The sequence below is a fragment of the Talpa europaea genome (assembly GCF_964194135.1).
Source record: "Talpa europaea genome assembly, chromosome: 10".
NCBI classification, from domain to species: domain Eukaryota; kingdom Metazoa; phylum Chordata; class Mammalia; order Eulipotyphla; family Talpidae; genus Talpa; species Talpa europaea.
The window spans coordinates 41381428-41400043 of NC_140077.1; the positions used below are offsets into that span (position 1 = coordinate 41381428).

General features: G+C 34.7%; 1 protein-coding gene across 1 annotated transcript in view; it reads right to left on the bottom strand.

Moving 5' to 3' along the window:
• Window positions 1-18616, bottom strand: part of MCU (mitochondrial calcium uniporter) — a gene marked incomplete at both ends in the record, with an annotated part of 128119 nt that overhangs the window by 42391 nt on the left and 67112 nt on the right. The window lies entirely within an intron of this gene.

An 18616-nucleotide genomic window follows, 5' to 3' on the forward strand; every position in this document is an offset into this window, starting at 1 on the left:
ATTTTTATGTGAGGCTAGTTGATAAAAGTAAGAATTATGTTCCTACAACATATTTCTGGCCACAAAAACATCACCAAACTTCTAAATAAAGATCCAAAACATGCTAATATTAAATAATACTTTTTATTCATTAATTTATTTTCCAACCCATTTATTCTAGTTAAGGGTAGAAAGAAGCCAGGGTCAATACAAGCTGCTCAGATACAAATCTGGTACCAACGCTGGAGATGCCTTTCTACAGCAAGGTGTGCTCACACATACACCCACTCACTCAGATTGGGACAATTAAGAAATGCCAACTAACCTAAAATGCATGTCTTTGGGATATGAGAGAAAATTGGGATATGAGAAACATGGGATACTGTTCAAACTCCACACAGACAATGGCTTTAGCCAGGATTCAATTTTTATTTTCTCATCAGTGTTGTAATGAGATGAAACTGAACAAAAGGATGATATCTGACAACCCTCTAAAATAAAGATTACTCACTAGAGACCATCTCTGACATTGCTTTGCCTCTTTGAATCCTGCACAACCACTAAATCTCCTTATAAGATTCTGTTCTCTCTGGTCACAAGATTAGGGGTCCCTCTACTTCCTTTTCCTTTTGTCATTTGCTCTGTCTACTGTCTCCACTTCAATACTGATAATCGAGAATATGAAACTTTGGAATTACAAATTAAAAACATTATATTTTTCATATTAAAAAAATCATGATATACACCCACTGAACAGATTAATAATATCATTATCTAGCTTATAGTCTATATAGGAAACTGCATTCAAGAGTATCTAGTACATAAATGACAAGGAACATAGACTTGGCTAAGTGAAATTAATTTTTCTCCTGAAAGGTAAGAAATACACAGGGAGTCTTTTGGGTTGTATCTGTGATGAAGGAAGAGATATCATTTAGAATTCTATAGCCCCAAGAGAAAATTTTAAAAAAGCCAGTAGGATCTTTTGGTAAAATTCTTTTCAGAAAACATTTATGTTATCTTGAGAAATTACAATTTGTCTTCAAAAGTAAATTGAGGGCCTCCCCTGGTTGCGCAAGCGCTGGGCTGTGAAGCTGCCTGCAACTTCTGCAGTGCCGGTTCGATCCCTGGCCACCGGCGAGGGTCCCACATGGCACGACAGACCTCTCCTGCTGTGCCCGCTGCTCCCCTCAGCATTGTATTCTGTCAGTCTGCCTGTTCTGTTCCCTGCTCTGGCTCTGGTGAATTCTCTCACCCTCCCGCGCTTCTGACTGTACCCAATGCTCATATAAACAAATAAATCTAAAAAACAAAAAACAAAAGTAAATTGAGTAATATAGTTATTTTTCATAAATTTAAAATACTGTCATTATTCAGTCTCTGATAACAGCAATAGAAAGATATCACTAAATGATAAACTCAAAGATAATTTATAGATCTTAATTTTCCACAAAGCTGAATTTGAAAGATTGCTTTCCTTCTGCTCTGAAATTCCAATGCATTTGTTGAAGTTTTAAAAGCAAAGAAGGATTGGGTGGCTGCTTAGTCAAGAACAGAAAATTCAATTTTAGGAATAACCTGAATGTGTTCCACTGATCTTACAGTAACAGATCAAGTTTACTGGTTATATTAAATCTGTTCTACTCAAATAACTACAACATGCCCAAGAAAACACTTATCTCATAAAAATGCAAATTCATCTCAGCAAAACAAATACATGAGCACGCCCACAAGATCTCAACAAATGTTATTTTGGCTTATTGTTATTCCTTGAACATCAATAACCTGTTTTCAAACAATAACCACCACAATGAAACTGAAAAAGCAGTCTGAACTTACACCTTATCTACTATTTTATAGCCTGTCTTTCCTACTTTATAAATCATGCATTTTTGTTTTAAGAAACAAAACAGATCTGAGTTTCAACTATTTTGGTTCAAAATATGACTTCAATGGGTAAAGTAATAAAGTGTACACTGACAGATGTTATTAAAAAGCATGTGAACATCTCAGAGGTTTACTTGGTGTAACCAAAAGAAGTTACCAAGTCTTTTCAGTATTCTCCTACAATATAACCAGACCTATCCTCCTTGTTTTATCCCTTTCCCTACTCAGTATAGACTTATTTTAATCATTATCTTTAAAATCTCAGTTTCCTTGACCTAGCCCCATTTTGCCAATCCTAGTAAATCTAGTAAATCCATTTCATCAACTCCTACCACAGGATGAGGGAAGGTCCATGAAAAAAAAAAAGACAGTATAATTATCTTAACCTATGCCACAAAAAAAATTCATGTTATCAAATTTTAGCTATATGATGAGGTTTTCTCACTAAATCCTTTATCAAATTTCTAGTAGATCTTCATATTTTTTCCCTAAGCAGCTTTTGAAAATTACTTCCTGCCTTTCAACAGATGACCTCACTTTCTATTTTACTGAGGTGAAGGTCTTCTGAAATTCATTCCTACAATTTCTCTCTTTTCCACTGAAGAGTTTCTCTCAATTTTTATTTTCTTCTACTTTTATTCTGCATGAAAGGATGATGCATCCCTACTCCTTTACAAGGCTAAACCTTTTAGTTGGTCAATTAGTTCTTCTCTCTTATACCTTCAATGCCTTCAATTTCAATGGCTCTTTTCCCTGACCTTAAACATGTCTATTTCTATACTATGACCCATCCACCCACCTCACAAACTCAACCTTCACTAGTCCTACTTTCTACCCGTTAAAAACAAAAAAACAGGCCCTGGATGCCAGGCCCCCATCTAGACTTACTATTTATTGCCATTTCAACCTCTCCCAAAGGTGTCATCTAAATCGATCTGGAGTTTCCTAATCAGCACCAGTGAGTTAATTTGCATAAGAAGACTCCTCTGCTTTCCCCTGAGGTAAAGTGGCTTTACCTAAAATAATCTTTTCTTTAGCTAAATACATTGTCCCATTTTCTTTCTGTCTATAAGGACCCTCCATTTTGTGTAAGTCCTTGCAATATCTAAATTGGATGCTAAATGAATCATAAATCATTAATAAAGTCAATTTGATGTCTAAATTTTAAAATTTTGTTTTTTTAATACATCTAAAGTAGTTTTCACTGTCTTTTTCTCATATCATTAATATCTTTTGGAAACACTTGATAATGAGGACTACCTCCCCTCTCTTGAAATTGACTTCTTTGAATTATAGGACATTCTAAGTAGTGTCCTGAATACAACTGCCCCACTCTTTCTTTGACTATTCCTATGTTTCCTTCATTAACTTTTGCTCATTCAGCTGTCCTCAAAATACTCCCTAATGTTTGTCCCTTACCTTGCGTTTTCACACTTCATTCTGCTGGAGAACTCAAGCCATTTTAGAACTTCAAGTTATTATCTCAATGAAATATCTTGAGTCCTTTCTGAATTGATTTTCAGATTCAAATTTCCAACTTCCAGACATCTCTATCAAATATACCCATGTTTTCTTGAATTAAGTCAACCAGTTCCACTCCGATGTTTCTATTTTGATTTTTTTAATTAATTATAACACCAATGTCTGCTAAGTCTCTCAAACTTCAAGCCTCATAGCTATCATTTCCTAATCCTAACCAATTCAATCTTATCAAATTCATCATAACCTTTCTAGTGTTCTTCACTCCTTTTTAATTCTTCTACCAACATTGCTATAATTCAGTGGTTAAGAGCAGAGACCCTGATGTCACAAATGGAATTGAATACCACTTCCTCCATTTAACATGCTTTGTGATTTTGAGTAAGCTCCTTAACTACTTTAGTCTTAGTCTCTGAACCTATAAATTCAGATGTTGTGAGGTATCAAAGGACTAATGTACACAGAGCATTGACAATCAAAAACAAAAACAAAACAAAACAATTTGCTATTTTTAACTACCACTGCCATAGAGTCCAATCTTTTGTTCTTCTAATATATCCTCCAGAATGCACCACATTCATCCTCCTAAAGATAGGATGATACCATTCTCTCTTCAAAACACATTTGCTGGCTTCTCTTTGTTTAAAGGATAAAACCAAAATGTCTTATGATTTTCAAGGATGTCCATAAAATAAGCTAATCCCAAATCTCTCTCAATGTACTGGAAGGATACTACCTTCAAAATATGACCTTGAAGATGTATATTAGAGTTTTTTTTTCTTACTTCCTTTATCTAGGAGCTCTCTATACCATGAATATAAAGAGTTCATCTGAAAATTTAATGACTTTTTTTGAAACTTCTATCTTGAATCAAAATTGTAACATTATCTTTGGGATTCTGCAAGACTTTTGAAATTAGTATTTCAGACCCCTATGACTGCTACTGCTTCACAAATTTTCTAGAGTCTACTCATGTAACTCAGGTAGACATTTACTTGAATCGTTCTCATTTGGCTAGTATTGAGCATCGGCCGCCAAGGACGAGAGAATCTGGCCCTGTTTCAGAGACAGCAGGTGGAAGAAAAGGTAAGCCAATTGCTCAATATAATGACGAAAGAAACATAATCTCCATTAGTGGTGAGAACATGGCATTGTAAAACATGACTGCTACTTAAATTCATGTTATTCTTTCCCTAAGTATTTCTTTCAGAAATCATCTATCTGCAATCAAGTAAAATGTGTGTCAAATGAATATTATAAAGTTTCCTATTTCATACTGCTTATTGACTACATTGAATCTAAGTGAGTATTTCTATTTGGAAAAGTAATTAGATGTTTAAGTAAACAGAAACTGGACTAAAATCAATAATTTTCTTTTAAAGATTTTTTTCCCTATTTCATCAGTTTATCCTGCTAATAATTCATAAAGACACATTAACAGAATGTTATTTTATGAATAATACATATTCCTAGGTGAGAAAAGAGAAAAGATTCTCTGTGCCCTATCTTCTGTTAGTCATTCCTTGGCATAGTCAATACTTAAGCAACAAGTCCAATATTGGGTCTATATTTTTGAGCAAAGTATAAGAGGAGGTGGGGGGAGAGAGAGAGACAGAAAGGATCATAATCAGAGGAGTATGAGGAGGCAGGGGAAAAAGGCAAAGATTCACCGTTAGATTATTAGATTCTTTGTTCCAATAAATAGTTTAGAACAGAATTACTTGAGAACTAAAATCTGACCTTCAATTATATCATGATGACTAGTTTCCTTTTCTAGCGAAAGTAACAAAAAAGAACTCATTGAACTTGAGCAACTTTCATTAGTCTTATTGGTTCAGACTGCATTAAAAGTCACAAGCTCAAAGGAAAAGCACCTAGTGATTTTTTTCTAAAGGTAGCAGAAGAAGCCGATTTGGCTCAGTTAGAAGCCATTAAAATGTTATTAACATTAGGTAATATATTCCTCGAGATTCTCATTTGGGTTTTACTTTATATGACTCTGCCGCTCATGAGGAATTATTAAACTATTGCCAAAAAGTCTCCCCCTCATAAAGATGAATCATTCTATAACAATATTTATTTATGACAATGTCAGGTTTTTCAATTCACCTAGATAGCCAAAATAATACATTTTAAAAGTTAGGTATGGATACTTTAAACTATTCTTCCAACTTTATAAAAGTTTTCAATTTTTAAATAAATTATTAAGAATGTAAAGTGGAAGTTTAAAATTCTATATTATAATAGAAAATTGAAGGGTAAGAATTTTAAAGAGTTTGGGATTCACTAAGAAAACTCTAACACATGTCCTTTTCTCAGAGTTTTCAACTTGTAAAGATAAATTAGTCACAGAGAATGCTATTAATGAACAGACTAAACAACCCAGATTTATAAGTTTCGATCTTTTTTCTTATGGCAACTATTTGTTCATTTTTTTACATTACTGAATTATAAATAAAGTTTTGTAGCTTCCATAGGGCTGAATATCACATCAAGCAAGCAGAAGGTAGGGAGAAATGAGAGTTGAAGGCTGAGAATTTAAAAAAATAAAAAATAAACAAGTAATAGAACTGCTGCTGATTTTGTGAAAAAGTGGCTTCTAAAACAAATACATAAGAAGGAAAAAAATAACAAACCATCTCCTCCAAGAGCTATATTTTCTTCCACAATAATATAAGCAAGACAGTTTACCCAGATGGAAAAGCCCATCTAATTTTGTTCTTGAAAACTATTCTTCATTCACTCTATCTTTTCTGACAATAAAAGCCAAAATGAAGAAGGGGCAGGAGAGAGATATCATTCTTAGAGAAATATAGAAATAATGAGTCATGAATAATACAATGAAATAAGATACAATTCCTTTGGTATAGGACTTAAAAGGTTGTACAGAGAATGAAACTACAGTTGATTAAGCTATAGTGAAAAGCTACAACACCATTACTCATGAGATATAAATATTTCAAAATAATTTGAGTGATGTTTTTGTAAAGGATGGAACAGATTTATCAGAACACTTTTCATGGGCATTTCTAGAATAAGGAAAAATAAATATTTTAATGTCTAAAAAGGGCATAAAACAGAAAATGAAGCGTTAGGAATTATACAAAGAAATCAATGTTCTCTTTACTTTTAAAAGTGAAGGCTGAATATTTTCTAGATAAATAGAAATACACATTCACATATACACTGATTAAATACACATATAATAAATAATAAGTGTCAATTTATAATGCATAAATAGGGCAATTAAATACATTTCTAATTTTAAATGGAAATGGATGTAAAATGCTTTATCTTGTTCATTTTTTATTCCTACACTAGATTCACTGAAAATGCTTAAGTTATTAAAGCAAGGAGAGATGACTTTCTCAAAGGAGCAAGGAAAAGCCTCAGCATATACCAAAAGCCTACCTATAGAACCATTTGCTTCCTGAAAACATACAACTTAAACCTAGCAGATCATCAGGAAATGGCTCATGGCTTCAGGATAAAATAAGCCAACATTCCAAATGTGGAAGTTTCCATTTTTGAGTTGAACAAGTTATCACAATTCCTCAAAGACACAGACACATAGGGGATTAATACACATAGCATTAAAGTCAGTCTTACATGATTATGGAAAACATACTTAAGAGTTACTGAATTAGCTACCTAGAACCCACAGAAAACAAGATGTTTCCTATTTTCTACTTTTACAATAACGTATCAATTTTCAAGAAAACAAGTTGGCAAAGAATTACCCAAAATAATCTTCTAAGATGTCTGTGGAACAGTCTGTCCCAGTTTCTTAAAAGGGAAGTAGGTAGATGAGAACTTGTGACTGGGATTTCAAAGAAATTACTCATTTGTTAAGGACCTCCCTAGGAACCTGATGGTGTATACTTCTCAGTCTCTACAGTCAGAAGCAATTTAGGAGAAAGATTAAAAATCACCTAGTGTAGTGACTGTTTTTGGTAATGATGCCAAGTGGCATCCAGTAAAGTAGAACATGAGGTTCCGTATTTGAATAAACACATATTTTGTGCATAAACAAAGTAATCATAAAGTAAAAAAAAAAAATCAGAACAAAACTTTTAGTGTACAATTGTTAATGACCAAAAATAACATATGTCTCATTTGCTTGCCAGTGTCAGAAAACTCAGTGTTCCATGAGAGTTTTCCATGAAACATAAAGCTTAATCTTTAAAGTAGAAAAATTTTCTTTTAAGTTTTTTTTATGATAGTTTCTTTCTCTATAAATATTTTTAATTTTAATTTTTATTTATTTTATATATTTTTTACATCATTTTTCATTTTGGCACAATATATGCATTTTCATCTTGGTTATATTCCCCATACAATTCCCACCCCCCTTATTTTGACCCTAATCCCTCCTTCCCCCACCCCACAGTGTGTTTCTGGTTTACAGTTGCTTGTTGATTTTGATTTTCACTTCATATGGAAGCTCCATCTGATCCAGCAGGTTGAGGAATCTCCACACAGCTTTCCATAGTGGTTGGACCAGTTTACACTCCCACCAACAGTGCAGGAGAGTTCCTTTTTCTCCACAACCTCGCCAACATTTGTTGTTGCTAGCTTTTTTAATATGTGCCATTCTCACTGGTGTAAGATGGTATCTCATGGTAGTTTTGATTTGCATTTCCCTGATTACAAATGATGCTGAACATTTTTTCATATGCCTGTTGGTCATTTATTTGCATTTCCCCTTTGGAGAAGTTCCTTTTTAGCTCTTCTGCCCATTTTTTGACTGGATTACTTTGTTTTTGTTGAGTCTCTTCAGCTCTTTGTAGATTTTTGTGATCAGTCCTTTATCATTAGTGTTGTGTGCAAAATTTTTCTCCCAGTTGGTGGGGTGTCTCTTTGTTTTGGTTACTATCTTATACAGAAACTTTTTAACTTGATGTAGTCCCACTGGTTTATTTACTATTGTTTTTATTGTCATCGGAATTGAATCCCTAAAGCATCCTTGAAGGCAATGTCATAGAGTATTTTGCCTATCTTTTCTTCTATACATTTTACAGTTTCTGATTTGACATGTAACTATTTAATCCATTTTGGGTTAATTTTTGTGTATGGTGTGAGAGAGTGGCCTAGTTTCAATTTTCTGTATATTGCTATCCAGTTTTTCAATGCCAATTGCTTAAGAGACTTTCCTTGGCCACGGGCAGGCAGGAAGGCTGCAGCCCTGCAAAAGGACAGAGTTGGCAAAAAGGAGCACCTGCATAGGCACAGGTGGGCAGAAGGACTGTTGCATGTTTGTTCACTTTCTTTGAAACTTTAAAAGGGATTGCATTTAGTCTCTACATTGCTTTAAGATGGATATTTTTACATTATTAATTCTTCCAATCATGAGCATGGGCTGTATTTGCGTTTCTTTATATCTTCTATTTCTTTTAACAATGCCTTAGAGTTTTCAATGCATAGGTCTTTCACTTCCTTTGTTAGATTTATTCCTAGGTATTTAATACTTTTGATGCTACTGTAAATGGAATTGTCTAATAGATTTCTCTTCTCATTCATTATCTGCATATAGGAATGCAATGGACTTTTTAATGTATATTTTGTAGCCTGCCACTTTACTGTACTCATTTATTGTTTCCAATAGATTTCTAGTGGACTATTTAGGGTTTTCGATGTATAGTATAATGTCAGCTACAAATAGTGATAATTTTACTTCCCCCCATTTACATTTCTGTTGTAGCTTTCTCTTGCCTAACTGCTTTAGCAAAAACTTCCAATATTATGTTGAACAGCAGAGGTGAGAATGGACATCTTTGTCATGTACTTGCTCTTAGAGGAAAAGCTTTCAGATTCCTATCGAGCATGATGCTAGCTGTAATTTGTCATATATGACCTTTATTATGTTGACATATGTATCTTCTATCCCCATTTTACTAAGAGTTTTTATAATGAGTGCAGAATCTTCTCAAATGCCTACTCTGTATCTATTGATATGATCATATGATTTTTTTATTTCCTTTTGTTGGTATGGTGATTGATTTGCATATGTTGAACCATTCTTGCATCCCAGGAATAAATCTCAGTTGGTCATGGTGTATGATCATTTTAATGTATTGCTGAATTTGGATTGCTAAAATTTTGTTGAGAATTTTTGCATCTATGCTCATCAGGGATATCAGTCTATAGTTGTCCTCTTTTGTGATGTTCTTGTTTGCTTTTGGTATTAGTGTAATGCTGGTCTCATAAAATGTGTGTGGGAGCATTCCTTCTTCCTCAGTTTTTTGGAAGAGTTTGAGAAGAATAAGAATTAATCTGTCTTTGAAGGGTTGGTAGAACTCATTAGTAGTACCCTCTGGTCCTGAACTAATATGTTTTGGGAGACTTGTGATTACTGTTTCAATTTCCTTGCTTGTAATTGGTCTGCTCAGGTTTTTAATCTCTTCCTGATTCAGTCTTGGAAGTCTGTATTCTTCTTAAGTTTTGATTTTCTTTCCTCTGTGTAATTCCCAAAACAGTTTAACTTTTTAATGTGGAAAATTTTAAACACATACAAACATACTGTAAAATGAATCCCCAAATATCCATTAACCAGATTCAATAATTATCCACTATGATTGATCTTATGTTATCTGTCCCTTTCCCTCACTAATTTATTAATCTGAAGCAAGTCCCCAACATTATAACATGATACACACTAATATTTCAATATCTCCAAAAGAAAATAAATTATTTTAAAAAGTAATCACAACTATCATATATGCATTTTTAATTTTTATCAGTTTTAATGGAATGATTTCTAAAATTTACCTATTTTACTTAAAGCATACTGAATATCCAGAGTAATACTCCTGGAAGGTGGGTACTGCCATATCAAAAACCTAAAACATGAGGCACTGACTCAGAGATGGGTTGACAGGAGGAGGTAGAGTAGGTCTCAAGGATGCTATTGAGCAGAGTTTAAAGGAAAATGAGGTCAATTTAATTGAAAGTTAAAAGAAATATATTCAATGACGGAAATTTTGGCAATACTGTAACTTATGGTAATGTGGGAAGTAGGAAATGTACCCAATGACTTTGATGCTCTAACTAAAGAGATTTGGTTACAGAGCTTTAAGGTGCTCCCTGTTTCTGTCTAAAGTAAAATACAAGTAGAAGAGACACACTTTTTAAAAAACACTCATTTTTGAGGAAAATTTAGAGGAAACAGAAATAGGTTACATTTTGTTGAGTTTATTTTTTTTTTTAAAGATTTATTTTTATTTATACAAGAACTGGGGTACAGGCCAGAGGCACGGGAGGGTAAGAGAATTCACCAGAGACAGAGCAGGGAGCAGAACAGGCAGATGACCAAAAACACTGCTGAGGGGAGCAGCAGGCGAGACAGGAAAGGTCTGCCGCGACACGTGGGTATCGCCCTGGCTGGCCAGGAATCGAACCCACGCTGTAGAGGCTGCAGACTGCTTCTCAGCACTGTGCTCAACCCAGTGCGCTCAACCCGCTGCACTACCGGGGAGGCCCGGATTTGTTGAGTTTTAAAATAAAACTTTTTCTCATTCCCTGTCTCTACAAAAGGTAAACTATTCTCAAATTAAGAAATGGGTGCTGGGCAAACATCAAATACAGAATGACGCTTTAAGATTGTTCATTAATACATCATAAAGATTTAAGGTAGTGCTTTATAGACCCATTCAAACAGAAAGAAAAAAAAAAAAGCTACCCAAAGATAATAAAGGCATGCCTCACAGACACTCTCCTTTTAACAATACGGCCCTGTAACACAACTATAAACCAGAGCACACTGCGGGGGTGGGGGGAGGGGTGGAGGGTAGGGGTGGGAATTGTGATACTCCACAACATGGATGAAAGTTGGAATTGTCATGCTCAGTGAAAGTATCCAGTCACAAAAGGCTACATGTATTATTTATGGAAAGAGTCAGAAAAGGTAAACCCATAGAGATAGTATGTAGATTACCGGTTGCTATGGATGTGATAAAGAAGTGAGTAGGAATGAGGAATGAATGCTATTGGGTAAGAGGGCTTTTTTTTTTTTAAAGATTTATTTATTTATTAACACAAGCACTGGGTACAGTCAGAAGCGCGGGAGGGTGAGAGAATTCACCAGAGCCAGAGCAGGGAACAGAACAGGCAGACTGACGAAGTACACTGCTGAGGGGAGCAGCGGGCGGCAGGAGAGGTCTGCGTGCCATGTGGGACCCTCGCCCCGGCGGCCAGGGATCAAACCGGCGCCTCAGAGGTTGCAGGCAGCTTCGCAGCCCAGCGCTCAACTGCTGCCCCACCAGGGGAGGCCCGAGGGCTTTTTTTTTTGGAGCTGAAAATCATTTAAAATTATTTATAACGTTAAAATTTTTATATTATTTTTTTATTGAGATGACATTGGTTTACAATGTATATAATTTAGGAGTTTATGTTCACACTGCTTCAGAAGTATGCGGAGGCAGATACATATTTCTGGGTTTCTAGTTATATTATTGCAGTTAAGCCTTTAAAAGCAGCATAATTGGCATTACCGCCAACATCTATTGGGCATTAACCAGGTATGGTACTATATTTTACAGGCAGTGATTGTCATTTAATCTTAAAAAAAAAAAACCTGCTGAGGAGGTATTATTATGCTCGTATTCACATAGAGATAATTAATGACTTTGCTCAAGGTCACACAGCTAGGATGTGGAAGAATCAGGATTCAAATTTCACTTCAAAGTTCCCAGTAACTTTACAGCACATTTAACTCCTTTTGATAAAAGAGATTAAGATATCAATCTCTTCTGAGTAAAGTCAGTAAAATGTTTATTGTTTTTTTGGCATTTAGAAAGAATTCACATAAAGGAGGACATTCAGAAGGGTAAAACAAAAATAAGTTTATATAATTTCAGATTCTTATATAAATGTGCATAATTATCTTGCAACCAATATGATTACACTCAAATTCTAATTATTGAGATTAGCAGCATTTAGTGATTGAGGCATTTCAAGTTGGGAAACCACACTGACTTAAATAAAATAAAAAATAAAAATAATTAAAATAATTTCTCCTGTATCTAAATAGGAATATAATTAAGCAGAAACTTAAAAGACAGAGAAGTTTTTCCAGTATTATTTTTAAAGAGAAAAACATTGTATAAAGAGAATACACTAAGGATTAGTATAAAAAATTCTTACAGCTGTCTCCTGGATTAGGATTATATCTGGGAATGGTAAAAAGAGTACTAAAACAGAAAAGAATGAAAATAATAAATACTAATGCTTACAGTTTGCAATCCATTTATGACATTGCAATAAAATTCTCTTATCCATTTTGTACAATTTTGGGGGTAGTTTAAGAGATAGCGAGTCAGCAGTCTGAGCTTTAGAGGCTTAAATTTGATTTTAAAACATAGTCATGTCGTAGAATAAAGCAATGCAAATGATGGACAACCCATACTAATTTGAAAATGTTGAGAACAGGGTAGAGCAACAAAAACAAAAAGGGTCACTGCTTACCTTTCAAGAAAAGGTTCATTTCATTTAAAATCTTAGTATATTCTGGGGCCTCCCTGGTGGCTCAAGGGGTTGAGCACCGCACTATGACACAATCGCAGCCTCTCAGCACAAGTTCGATTCCAGCCTCCGCAGCACAAGTTCAATCCCCAGCAGGCCAGGGAGCAACCCACATGGTGAAGCAGACTTCTCCTGTCTCGCCCACTGCTTCCCTCAGCAGTGTGTTTCAGTCAGTCTGCCTGTTCTATTCCCCACTCAGTCTGTGATGAGTCCTCTCATACACCCCCACCCCCCGCATCTCTGGCCTGTACTCCAGCTCTAGTATGCATAAATAAATAAATCTTAAAAAAAAAAAGAAAATCTTAGTATATTCTCGCAAACTCTCTACCCTACCTCCAAAGACTATCGAGACTCTATCATCTGAACACTGTTCCTTCTGGGGAGAATCAATAACTGAAGAATATCCACTAAGAATAAATCAAGAGCAAGGTTTTTAAGATTTTTGAAATGCCTCCAAAATAGCTGATCTATCTTTGTTAGACCACAATATAGTTCTGTGTTTATTTCTCTATAATCAAAATGAAAGGCACTATTATGTTTTAAAATATATACTGGACTTTAGTTCCTAAGAGATTACATTTCAACTGAAGTGCTATTATTCACAAAAGTACTTCTGCAATCAAAGCTTTCTGATTATAGTGGCATACAGTATGCCTAGTAGCTTTTATTATGTAGCTGCAGCCTTCCTGAGATACAAACCTATAAATAAATAAGCACCAAGGAATCCCAAGAACACCCAAGGTTTTTTCACCAAGCAACAAGAGATTCAATTTAAAAGGAGATGTACATATCATCAGCTCTATACCTAATATACAAAATAACAGATTCCAAAATAAATCAAAGACATCAAAATTACATTGCAGATGTCTTTTTATTGTCACAATTTCTAAGAGTAAATAGTGATAATAAAATTCGTTTTAGGTTTCATTCAGTTAAACAACTCTTTCACATTTGTTTAGGTTTCTGGGAGCTATATAACATATATAACTTCCCAATGTAGCATTTTCCCTCTAACTGGGGACAGGAGGAAGATAGAAAACACCGAAAACAGAAAAGTCTGGATCAGCCTAAAAGTTATTTCACTTCTCTTTCTATAGAAAAAGCCAACATTGACTGCTACAGATCCAGGGACTGTCTCTTTCCCCCCATCTCCCTTGCTGAATTTTGCAACATGAAATGGATATAATGACCAAAATGCTAATGTCAGGACTGCAGTGCTCTATGCATATATCATTTTTAATTAATGTTTTCATATTCTTCAAATAGATATCTAGGTGTAGACTTGCTGGATTATATGATATTTCTATTTTTAATATTTTGAAAATAATCCACACTGTTTTCTGTAGGGTTTGGAGATGTCTACATTACCACCAATGTGTGAGGATTCCTTTTTCACCACACCCATGCCAATACTTGTTTCTCATTTCTTTAATATAGTGGACTATAGAATAGTCCATTCTCACAAGAGTGAGGTGATTATCTCCTTTTGGTTTTGATTTGCATTTTCATGGTAATAAGTGATGATGAACATAATTTTTCATGTGCCTACTGTATCTATATATCTTTGTTGGATATCTATCTGTATTTCTTCTTTGGACCTATCCTCCTTTGGATTTCTATCTGTTACCTTATGCCCAATTTTTGGTTGGGTTATTTGTTTTTTTTGTCATTGTTGCTCAGTTCAATGAGTGCTTATTAACTCCTTGTTGGATGTATGATATGCAAATGTTTTCTCTCATTCAGTAGGCTGTCTTCTTTTTTAATGATAGTGTCTTTCACTGTGCAGAAACTTTTTAGTTTGATGTAGCCCCATGTTTATATTTGCTTTTGTTTCCCTTGCTCTTGGAGTTGTCAATGAAATTTAAATAACCCAGAGAAAATGAATTTTCAATGAGCCAATTATTGTGGGCAGGAGTGACCAGAAGAGACTTTGGAGGTCGGGCCTCAACTGAGTCTAGAAGGATATGCTATTTTATGGGGTACAAAGGGCATCAGGTTTGTCTTCAGAATTATGTTTTGTTTAGCTTAAATTAAAATAATTTTATATTACATTATCAAAGCTGATAGAAAGTTTATTCTTTAAGCTTGAGAATAAAATACTGTCCTTAAAAAATCTCTCCTTTCCATATAAAATTTTTCCTGCTTTTTTGCTATTTGAAATTCAATATGTACAGATTTATAAGGAAGGGTAGGAAAGTACCAATTTGTTAGTTTGCACAAAAACAGGTGCCATAGAAAATATTTAAACTAATAAATATTTTATCAGTGATGGCATGTTTCCAGAAGGACCAAATTTGCCAGAAAACTGGGGAACCAATGCTTATGTGTTTTTAAATAATTTAATCTCAACAAATCTACTAACTATAACTATTATTCTAATCCTACCAAGGACATTACTAAAACTCAGAAAAGGCTAATAATCAGTACAGCTAGTATTTGAAACCAGTTTTAACTGGTTCTAAAACGCATCTTTTTCAACTGTATTTGACTCACTTTTAGGTAGCAAAAACAGTGGTTGCTTACTCAATGTTGACGTGTTCAAACACAACATAAGACAGGATGAGACTATTAAAAAATACAACTAGTAAGAATTTCACAAACGGCTATCCAGAACTTCACTAACCTGGGTGACATCTCTAAACACCAAATTTACATCTAATGAAATGATCTCTTTGGTAAATCAGTCTATTATGTATCATCCTATTCTTGAGCTTTCACAGTATAGCTTAATACCTTACTTAATACAATCTTGTTCACTCACTGTTCCATGGACAGCTTTCATATATGCAGACAAGGATATATTACCCCGGTACAGCTACTAAATACTTTTTAATTAAGAGTTGCTGAGCAACACTTTATTGATTTCTACAAAAATCTTTCCAAAAGGATTCTTCCTTCCATTTCTATTATTAAACATCTAACATTAAGTTAAAATAAGTGGCTACATGTACATGATAATGTTTTTTATTCAAATTAAACCACAGTGAAAACTGCTGTCCTAGTAAGTTCTTATGACAGACAAGAGTCAAAAATAAAGTGAGCCCTATTTTACATAAAATGAGGCAATAAGGGAATTTTATATAAACACTAAAAAATAAATAAAATTACAATTGTGGACTATATGGCAACACACAAAAGAAGATCATATCAATCTTTTAGATAAATGCCTATTCAACAGAATGACTTCCTAAAATATATTTGACTATTTTTTACTTTGTTTACCAAATCTGCCACGAACCATGACAATGTTTTGGGCATTGAGATATACTTTCATTATGCACATCTTTTTAGACTCATATATATTTTAAAATATATATCTACTCCCTGAGTAAAACAAGAAAATTTATAAATCTATGCGGTAGGGGGTGGACAGAATAAAAATTGTAGTTTTAGTAAGTATACAACCACTAACCTTGCTGCAGAGAGGCCAAGGTTATTAGAAAATTGCTGGCAGCAATACTGCCAGGTTTGTCTGGAGCCGCCACCACTTCTGTTTGCTTCGTTGACTGTGTGATATATGTGGAAATTGGGGGAGATTCTCCTGCTGATCAGAAAACTGCATCTACACAGTAAATATCTAGAGGCAGGAGGAGCCCTAGGCAAATGATAAGAAGGGCAATCCCTGTACTTTGTGGAATCCCAATTCCCTTGACATTACCAAGATATCAAGCACTATCAAGCAAGTAAAAGATACACACTAGAAATTGGTTGATTTGTGTTTTAAAATTATTTCCTGTTCCTCACCTAGTGCAAGGGTATTCTAATCCCAGGGCTGGATATGCATTTGCATTTAGGAATTTCCCCAAATTCACAGGGTAGGAGGGATTCCCACACTAGCTTTTAAGCATTTCCTCAAATTCACTAGGTGGGAGGGATTCTACAAACCCAAGCCACGAAAAGGCAAAGCTGCTCTGCAACATACTTAAGCTGGAAAGGACTGCTCAGCAGTACACACATATGCGCACGCATCTGCACGCGCACACAAACACACACATACAAACACACGTGCATACCTATCAATACCAAGGGATAAGCTTTCCCCAGCAGCTTGCACTAAAATGAGAAGATGACTCTCTTGCCTCCTTGTACAGTGCCACATTAACCATTCAAGGGAGCTAGCAGATGCACAGAGGGCTTTTCCTGACAGACAAGGACATCAGATATTTAATTCCCATCAACTGCTTTGCAGAACGTTTTGTCCTTAGATATGCCAGTAAGCAGCAAGCTCACTTAAATTATTCTTTAAACTCTACTACAACTAAATATGGCCAATTAAAATTTGTACTTATCTTCAAGAAAATGCTAAGAGAAATTATGCAAGGCTACAACGCGGCTTGATTTCAAGCAAATTTAAAACATTAACTTTAAAAACCACAATTTATATGCATAAGAGATATGCATCTAAGAGATCCATTAAGGGAACAGAGCAACATTTTCCCAAATGTGACACACTAATTTGATAGGATCTGAAAAATCAAAAGGTAACAAAAGCATACTGTACTTTTCTTTTTAATCAAACACAAAGCACACTCTCTCTCTCTCTCTCTCTCTCTCTCTCTTTCTCTGAATTACACATACTCTTTATAATGATCCTCAAGAGAAAACACAATAAAATCTTCTCTTGGAAAATCCCAATCCCTCACAAATCCAGGTAAATGCATTCTTCAATCTTGCAATACATCAGGAAGGGTTAAGCAAGAAACTTCACCATCTTGGTCTTCCCTTGGCTTCCCTCTAGATCAAGCAGCATGGTTAATTGTGTGGTACAGCCAAAAAGGTACAGTAATTAAATATTGACTTTTGGAAACTGGAAAATTTCAATACTGCCTGGCTCTTGACTTCAAAATGGCTTCTTTCTCTGCTTTTGAAGCTAAAGAGTTGAAGATATAATGAAAAGAAATTTAAGAAAACTATTACTTAAAAAAAATTTGGAGTTAATCATGAGGAAAATCTTCCCCACATACATCTAACACTAAGGGTTTTTTATATTTTCTTCACCATCTTACTCTACATTTTTTTCCTTGTCATAATCTCTGATCTTTTCTTCCTTTGATGAAATGAACAGTATCTTCTCTATAATACTATTTTGGGTCCAACAGCTCTCTCCTCAAGCCTCTCTTGATCCTGCAATGTTTAATTTGACATGTTTTTCCCTCAGAAGAAAAAGGGCTGTCCCCGTAAACAAGCTCTTCCATTAAAAAAATGAGTTCACACAGTATATGCAAAGCCTCTCAGAAGTCAAACAAAGACAGATGCCAAAAACAGACTGAAATGAGTGGCATATTCTGTATCTCAATTTAAATCATATCCCTTCAAGGAGCCATTAGTTTGTTTTTACTATACCTGTTACCCAAAATAATATTCTAAAATGAACAACATCACATTTGTTTTGGATATAGGGCCAGGGACAAAGGAATAGGAAAGAATTAAAAACCATAATCTAATCCTTCAAAATATTTGGAGGCTTTACTGAGAATGCACTCAGATGGTAAACCTATGCTAGATGTTAAATCCAATTTGAAAACAATCTTCACACTGGCATTCTCAGCCAAGGTAGAACCTGAGCAATGCAGTGGTTTCATCTGAAATATTCAATGAATTACTCAGAGTGGATATTGATTATACTTAAAGTACATTCAGCAAAAACTTCAAACCATTTGAGATGTTTCCTTTTTCATGGCTGGGAACTCCCTTCGAACTCCCCTGTAAAACGCTACGCTACAAATTGCTCGTGTTGTCTTAGATTAGACAG